Source organism: Enoplosus armatus, unplaced genomic scaffold, assembly GCF_043641665.1.
Source record: "Enoplosus armatus isolate fEnoArm2 unplaced genomic scaffold, fEnoArm2.hap1 Scaffold_74, whole genome shotgun sequence".
Taxonomy (NCBI): Eukaryota; Metazoa; Chordata; class Actinopteri; order Centrarchiformes; family Enoplosidae; genus Enoplosus; species Enoplosus armatus.
In genome coordinates, this window is record NW_027261266.1 from 28,294 (window position 1) to 37,587 (window position 9,294).

Here is a 9,294-nt window from a genome sequence, read left to right on the forward strand (position 1 = left end):
ACGGGTCTGCTGGGCACCCCGCTGCCCGGGCCGCCCGGACCCCGGGCCAACACGTCTACTTCAAGCAAGCGCTTCAGAAAGTTGCAAAACTGCCTGTACAACGTGCTGGAAAGACCAAGAGGATGCGCCTTCATCTACCACGCGTTCATGTAAGTGTATCATCATCGTTGTCACAGTGTATTTGCCAGTGACCAAATCAAAGTTAAAACTCCACATTTGACCATTATCTGTCTTTTCTTTTCCAGTAACAACTTTTTAAAAGTCTCATAACATAAAGTTAGTGAGCGAAGCCACATGCTTGTTTCCAATCATGTGTTTTGATCAGTGTATACGCCAGCAGTCATTTGATGCATTTTCCAATTAACCAAGCAGAGTTGCTTATGCGGCAATTAGCAGGCCATATGCCATACATCATCACAACACGCGGTCCTCTGTTCAATTTCCTCTTGTCGCTCTCTGATTAAATCACCAGGAGGACCTTGGATATTAAATTGAATTTGTTCAAATCCACAGGGGGTGATGGCATTTTTTAAAAATCAAAATCCCTTTGTAAACATTTCTGATGCCTGCTGATGTCATACTTTTAAATTAATTACTTTGCAGTATGTTTTGTTTTTTGCTTGACTAATGAGTTTAAACAGTGGAGAGGTGTGAATGATGTACTGGGAAGGTTTGTAATGGTAGTAAGTAAAAAGTAACATCAGTGTTTCCATGTGATGGTGGTGTAAGTGTGGTAACTTTATTGTCGCTGGACTTGTTTTGTGGCAGCATTTTTCTGACTGGTGCAGTAAATAATGCATAAGTAAAAAAAACTTGAACCCATTTTGTGACAGCTTTTTAACACCATGAAGGATAATCTCACCAATTAAACACATGCACTAAACATAGAGCTCAAACTAAAGCAGCTGTAGAAAGTATTCTGTCAGGGCTTTAAAGCACCCGCGTGCCATATGCTCTATAATGTTTACATCATGTAAACACTGGAAAAGTATGAGCTCACTGGCAACGGTGGCTGTTCCCTTCTGTAAGACCAACAGCTCAGGACTAATATGTAAAACATACAGCACTCATTTGTTCAAACCAAATTAGATTAGATTAAAATTTGACCTCATTAATAACTAAAGAAAAAGCAGAACGCTTGGTGTGAATGGTAGGCCCAAGTGTCCCATTAAAAGTCAAAGTTCACTCAGTGAATATTTACCAAAGTGTGTGCCACTATATTTCAGCCCGGGACAGTTGTGCACCAGCAGCTGTCCTGCAGCTGTGTCTGCGTCTGGCACATGTTGGACGCAGCATTATGTGTGGGAGCTCCTTGGACCGGGCCGTACTTTCCGTGTCGTTGTTTAGACAAGTACAGCAGTCTCCCTGCCAATGCCATCATGTGTTTATAACAGAGGGAAATCCCACTGCAGAGCCACGAATCTCATATGTGTTCTCATCATATACTGTCGGCACATTAGTGAGGGCAGATTGGCAAGCACTAGTCTCACGTTGTCCCTTGCCTCTTTCACTTCCCTCCTTTTGTTTCTTCCTTCTTCCATTCCCACGGGACTGCAAACATGTCTTTGCAGCACACACAGAGCTACAAGTCGTGTACCGCCTCTACCCTTTGTGTTTCTCATTAAGAGCGATGGCCTTTGCAGGGTAGTTGCGGGGTGACATTCTCCCTGACATTACTAGGTGGCAGCTCTGCAATTGCTGTTATTTCTCTGTCAGAGAAGGCAGACCAGGCGCTCCGATGTGCCCAGATCATGTTTCAGATGCCACGGCCTCAAATACGGAGCTGGACTGACTTTAGAAGTGAGCCGCCTCTGTGATGGCCTGTTTTATGTCGCCTTCATAACAGATTGCAAGATGTACCTGAGAGTCTTGCTATAGGCTTTTAGAAAATCTTAGCTCTTTGACATGATGTATGTTGGGTGCACATACAGTATGTCTGGCTGAGTGCATCATTCCCATGATAGCGTATCACCCTGAGCTGTGAATTTGTTTTGATTAATTGCATGTGAGGCGTACCATGTGTGAAGAAAATTCATTGTACGATGAAGCTCAATTAAGGCGGCGTTGATCTATTGTAATTAAATGAAGCCATACACTGTAGGGCTCTGTGCTAACTTCCCTTGATCCTTTAATTAGTCCTGCATTGTAACGGGGGACGCTGGAACAGATGCGTTGCTTCAAGAGAACCTCTCTTCGCAGGTGTGTGTGTTGGAGTGTGTATGGAAAAGGGGTGAAGTAGCTCTCCACTGTAATGTCTCTCCACGGGCGCCCACTTAAGTCCCACCACACTCCACAACCCTCCTTGTTGCTGTCACAGCTGCACATAAGATGCACCGTCAGAGAGACAGATTTCCCTCTCAGATAAAGGTTCCGGGTAACTTTAACATCCTGCCTTCTAAACGTTTCCGGTTACTGTATCGTAAACTGTTTCACATCTGTATGTCGACTGTCTCCTGTGGGTGACACGCCTCTTCAAACACTCTCTCCTGCAAGTGTAACAGCCGTATGCTAATTCAGAGCTGGCACTGAGTTCCTCCTCTCCTCTCCCCTCCTCCTGGCATTAGTTAGGTGAACAAATTCAACTTAAAGCCTTGTTTTCAAAAGGGAGGCAGAGGTAAGAATTACAGCAGTTAAAAGAAACAATAGCGTTCCCAGAAACTTCTATTGGTCTATGAAAAACGGCCACCTACAAAGAATTCCTCTGCTTGCTGCAACGGTTTTGGCGTTCACCCAGGCTCTGGTTCAAATAGTGCATTTGAAATGTCAAGTGCTGCTTGTCTTGCTATGGTCCCCTCACTCACTCACAGTAAAACTTTGTCATCTTTGAATCCCTTCTCTTTGTTCCACCTGCAGTAAAACTACAATGTCAGCAGGAGGGACGGTCTGCTTGTCTGAGCTGGTGAAGTCCGTTAAAGTTTGTACAAACACCAGCGGCCCAAGCAAGAAAGTTTGAGTTGTAAGAAAGTGTATCTGCATTGCTCAGAAAAAACACCTCATTGTATTATACTTGATGTGTAAACAGGATCTGTGGGTATTTTTGAGAAGGCTGATTATTTCCATTATTAATTAATCTGTCAGGTTGTTGTTTTGATGAATTTTTGGGTGTATAAGAAGTGTGGAAATGGTGATTTCCCAGAGGTTAGGATGACGTTTTCAAATATCTTGTTTGGTTGACCAACAGTTTAAAACATAAAGATACGAACTTTACAATGATATAAAAAAGAGAATGATTGGTAGTTTTGCTTGAGAATGAACTTTAATGAATAATTAATTATCAAAATTGTTGCAGATTCATTTTCTGTCCATTGACTAATCGATTAATCAAGTCATCTACTCTACTATTGGTACTGTCATCTGTGAGTGTGTGTGTGTTTATGCTTGTGGAGAGTCTGTGTGTGTGTGTAAACCTGCCCTGTGAGTTTTGCAGATGACCGACAACATTCAGAGGGATCAGTTTCAGTGTTTCCCCTCACCTTTGACCTCTCATGTGTTTCCACCATCGGCAGCGCCACATATAGACCATCACATGGGGCCGCCTGTTTTGCCTGTAGTAATTCATCCCAGCAGGAGGTCCACTGGGGCCGTGGAACTCCAGTCTAAAATCAGGCGACCCCTCCCCCGATCAGGTTATTCTTATAATACCAGCACTGTGGAAATCCAAGTAGTCATGTCTTCATCCTGGCTTTGGCTGCCATACACCATCTTAGTCTCTGGCTTGGTACAGCGTTCCCCTGGACCTCAGCCTGAATATACAGTAACAGTGCATGTGGATGGACAGGAAAAGCAGCCAAGACCGAGCCCTGGCCAGCCAGAGTGATTGATTGGTTCTAAGGAGGGTGAAAATATACCGGTCATGTATTATTGATGTCTTACAAAGGAGAGAGCAGAGATGTGGAGCGAAATTATAACATGGAGTTTTTAGAGTCGAGCTCGAGCAGTATCATCTGTATTAGTGGGTTCAAGAGAAATGTCTTTACAAGTAGTTGTTTTATGAGAAGCTCTGTGCTAACCCTCCTGTGACAGGCTAATTGAGAGTTTAGCAAATTTGCTCTTGAGAATATCATGTAGCTGTCAAGTTAAAGGTGAATTTAGCCTGTGAAAACAGTTGTGTAAAGTCCTCGGTGGCTCTGGACGAGCTCTGAAAATCAGGGTTATCTCAGAAGTGGACGCCAAAATGTTATGAATTATTGTTGTAAAATAAAACAGTTTTATGATGTGACAACACTATGGTTATGGTTTGGTTAGGTTTCGGTAAAGATCATGGTGTGGGTTAACATTCTTACATTGTTCGCCATGGTTGCAGTAATGTTTTGCTCCTTTGCTCCCGTCAGCCGCTTGAGGCTTTGTAACTTGGATGTAAACAAGGTTTTGGAGGACTTGCTGAAACAACTGATTCTTTAGTTTTTCTTGGTCTCCAGAAAGCCTGTGTTACTAACCGAAGGTGTGGAGTTTACCAGGGAGGAAGGATCTGACAAAAAGACTTGCATTATAGAAAGCGTAAGGTCAAGCTTTACCCATACTAGGGACTAAAAGTGAGGATATCTTGCCTTCCGCTGCTTCGACTTTGGCCATTCTGTTTTAAATTTGTGAGAACTTGTGAGTCACCCAACTTCATGCAAATGACACACTAAATCCCAGAAGTAGCACTTTAAGATGTCTGTCTCGCAAACTGCACATTTGGATGTAAACAAATACACCTCACTCTGCAGTAATTGAATGTATGAGAGAACATCTTTTAGTAACACGTTGTTTATGCTTTTAAAGAAATTATCATTAGTCTGACGGGGAAAAGGACACCGACTTCTTTCTCTCTTCCTCCCGTTGATCTGAAACAGTAGCTTCACAACTTTCCAAAGTAAACTTCTCATGTCGGATAAATCTTGGCCAGATAAACCCTTCACTTTAACCTTTTATGGCACCGGCATCAGTGATGGTGTCTGTTTAGGAAAGCTTGAGCCTAAAGCCACATTATTTATAGATGTGGAGGGAGATACCCACAACAGGACTCGCAGCCAATCCATCAATGGAGAGCATTAGTCTCCATTGATGGTTTGGTCAAACTATATAATTCTTCACACATCTTTTGTGCTAACAGTACTGTACACAGAATGTGGCTTGCAAGCTTTTCATTAAAGGTGAATTGCCTTTCTGACATTATTAAACTCATTTAGCCGGGACAGCTTGTTGATTGAATGTGTTCCCTCTATCTGTCTGTCCTTGCAGTTTTCCCTCCCTCTGAACCCAGTCCGAGCCAGCTAATCTACTTTCTCACCTGGGTCATGGAAACAGTCTGGTTTGCTTTTCCAGGTTTTCAACCCCCGGCATCCTCCAAAAACCACTGATGCATTTGTGTTTTTATTTTATTATTAATGGTCTGAGTAACATCAGAAAATAGCTTTTTTGTTTTGTTGTTTGCTTTTTTTGTCAGCACATGAATGTGTTTTTATTGATGACTAAGTAAGAGAGAAAGAAGGAGCGGAGGGGGAAGTGGCACCATAAAGTAGTGAAGGGAGAAAGCCACTCGGCACTTTGTGTGGGTTTTTTAACCTGCTCAGGACTGCAGATTGAATGCTTGTTGTTCATTTACCGCTGCTGTTTTTTTTATCTGTTCACCTCAGCAGGTTGTGTAAATTCTGCTCCATTAAGAATCCTTTATGGCCCGAATACCTCTGCTCTTCCGTCACTCTCTCTCTCTCCTCCATCATGCCCTCCTTCGTCCTTAGTGGGAATATCATCTCTCATTAACTGCGCTGCCCCGTCTAATTGACTTCCCCTCCCTCACTGCTTCTCTGTCTCTTCACCTTCTTCGCCTTTCTTCCTCTCAGTCCTGATTGACTGGTCCATTTGTGTACAAGAGTATGCAAGATCAGCTATACCTTGAGAAAAATGTGTAAATAAATAGATAAATAAATAATACAGGTAGGTTGATTGACAGAACATTTAATTGGCAACTATTTTGATAACTGATTAACCCTAACCCTAACCCTAACCAACGTCCAGTCGAGCTTCTAATGAGATTAAGGCCAGAGTAACTGGATTGGGCAGGAACTCAGAGAAGATGATTTTGGCAGATTAAGACACGGTTTTGGGGACAGACGCAAGGTCGTATTTGAGTCAAGATGTCTTGATCAGGATACAATACAATGTATATAACAGACACCTGGCCTGTGTGTGTGTGTGTGTGTGACGGCCTGCCTGGAGGTCTCTTGTCATGTGTCCTGACGTCTCTTTCAGTGGCCTGTCACATTCTGCAGCGACTGCTTTGACCTCCTGGCCTTCCCCCGCTGTGGCTTTATGTTTTTGTGTAGTGGCTTGCTACCTGCTAACACCAAAGTGAGACACAGAGGACAAGAAGCAGAATAAGGAGGAAGGAGCAGGAGGGAGCTTGATTTTGGGTCGCTAAGGATAAATGATAATAAAGATAATGTGATACTCTATCGATCCCTGTAGGAAAAATTCTCTTTCCGCTTGTCCCTTGCCACAACAGCAGCCCTGGAGCTGGTAGGGATCCAGTGTCTTGCTCAAGGGCACTTCAGCAGGCCAGATGCGTGCTGATGGTGACTTGGATTGAAATGTAGCCTCTTTAAAGCCAACAGGAAGAGATGGGAGGGTATGTCCGGAGCATACAGTCAGTCCAGTAGATTAAAATGTAAAGAAAACATCCCTGTTTTGAAGGTGTTCATGGTCAATATTATCCCTCAAAGGGGGGAAGGGATGAGTGATTTGTGTGTGCATAGAGGTAAAGATAGGCAGAGGAGAGCAGGAGTGAGTTGGAGAGAAAGGAGAATCGAGGTTAGTTGCTGTATTAATTTCTCCTTTCGGGGCAAAATGTGTCTCCCGGGGGATGGGACTGTCTGTTCTGGGATGGCCGACCGGGAATCAAGTTTCCCCCCCAATATCCAGCCCTTCTCTCTCTCCGCTCACTTTCACCCAGGAACAGGACATGCACACACACATATCCACACACACACACACCATTATCATGGGGGGGGGGGCAAACTACTGCTGTTTATTTACTTGATAGCACAGAACACGTAAAAAGGCTGAAGGTGAAATTCAATATAGATGCAAAAACACACAGCAGAGACATTGAGCCACACATCAGGGGTCCTGTAGATAGGTGATCAGACACCCACTAACCAGCAGTAATCTGTGTTTATGTAATGTTATTGTTGCTGAAGCGGGCCAGGAATACTGTGGCATTTGGCCGCGAAGGTAGAAGGGAAATGCCAAGAGTTTATTTTGACTTGTCAAGACCCTCTAAACACTCCAGATCTGCTTTCACAGCCAGGAAAATCGAGAGGCAGTCTCCCCGCTCCCTTCTACTGTATATCTTATTATTACATCTCTCTATCTCGCTGCAATATATAGCATGGGTGATTTCTGCAGAGGTGGCGAGTCTGTAGACGTACTACAAGAGCTGCAAATACTGACAAATTGTTGTGTCAGTTTCTTGTAGCAGTCATTCATTTAAACAAAATGCTGTAGGTGGGGGCTTTTGTTAATTTTCTGGGATTTTTGCCAGTGTGTTCTCAGGAGGCTATATTGTTCAAACTACATGTTCCTCTTAGCTGCTGACACATTTCTGTGTATACAGTGATGCTGAAGAGGCTATGTGCTTGATTTGTTGATTTGAGGTCTCAACGCAACACAAAATGGATGTGTGCAACATGGTGAAGCCATGCATGCAGAGATACAAATACACACAGATGCATGTAGAAATGTGGTGTCATATTGTTAATGTTAAGACATAAACCAGCTGCCCCACCAGTTTAAAACAAAAGTTGGGAAATAGGCATTAAAAAGTAGTCTACCTGCCATTTCAAGTATCAGTATGCTCACTCATTTGCTTATCTAGAGAGAGAGAGAGTGTGTTTTTAAGGTGCCATTTTTAAATCATTTCTGTCCAGAAGGAACCACATTTTTTTTAACTAATGTTATTGGTGCTGCCTTGCATTAGACTTTCAATTCTCCCAAATCTGTGCGTTTGCACCCTATGGCAAAAAAGAGAGACATCGTCGGACAAGATTTCACTGCACACTGTCAGTCCTGATTTGTGTTGATTGATCAACATTACCTTCCCAGCTATTTCACTGCAAACTTTCACTCGACACCTCTCTGCCTGGCTGGGAGCTTTCTCCTGAAACACTTTACTGCGATGCCACCGCTTTGGTTCTCACACTGCCCTGCTTTAAATCAATGTTACACTGGACTGTCAAAACCCTGCAAGGTAAAACGGGACAATTAGGAGTTTGGCGACGACAGACGGCCCTGCCAGTAAAGTCTGACCCTCTTTTGACTGGAAATGTATTGTGTCACAAGCCATGGGTGCCATGCACTGTAACGTCACACTCTGTAACTGTTGCACAGTTGCTGCGCCATTGAATATGTCTCTGTTAAATCTTGTTTGTATACAAAGGCAGAGAACTGTTGGGCAGCTTGGGCACAAGTCACCTACTGTACAGTAACCATCCCTGGCAGCTCAGTATGTGAGTTTCGGATGATTTTCTCCAGTGTCCACAATCAGAAGCTTACTGAGCCTTGATGATCCACGTCCACGTTTCTGTTTGAAGACAAAAAGTATCAATGAATGGGGTAAATAGGGTGTATGTGTTCATCAAGGTGTTTGGTGTGAGTTAGAGTGATGAAGAGGAAGCTCAGGAAGCGGGGTCTGTGTGTCACCAGCGCTGCGAAGACCATCAGACAGGCAGAAAAGAAATCAATAGCTTTTGCCTTGCTATTATCTCTCAGCAGCACACTTAGGGTTAGAAGTTAGAAACTGTCTGTTTATGGCTAATCAAGCTAATAAAATACCTGATAAATGAATGTAATTCATCACATTGATGCAAAAGTCATATAAAAATCCAATATTATCATAAATCAGTCCTGCTCATTGATTTGCAACATTGCCCACAATGGCCTAATATACAGAGAGCTTCCTCGGGACCTGGTAAATGTATATTGTCTTATCGCACAACCCTAATTGTCGGTCGGGAATTTAAACTCAACTCAGGTCACCAAGCTTTTTAGATGTGAAAACAAAGTAGACATGCACATTTAAACTGTTGTAAATTGTTACGATATAAGCTTGAAAGCCATACAGAAGTTGAATGATAATTAATGTGGTGTGAGTAAAGACAGATGTCCCCTCAGACAGAGGTGGGCCCGTCTCATTGATGTGTTTAGGTCCAGCCTCAAACTGCTTCTGTATATCAGACTGTGTCTCTCTGGCTGGTGGATTTTTCTGGGATTAGATTTTAACCTCTGTCCGTGTGTTTGTAACTTTACCCCGTT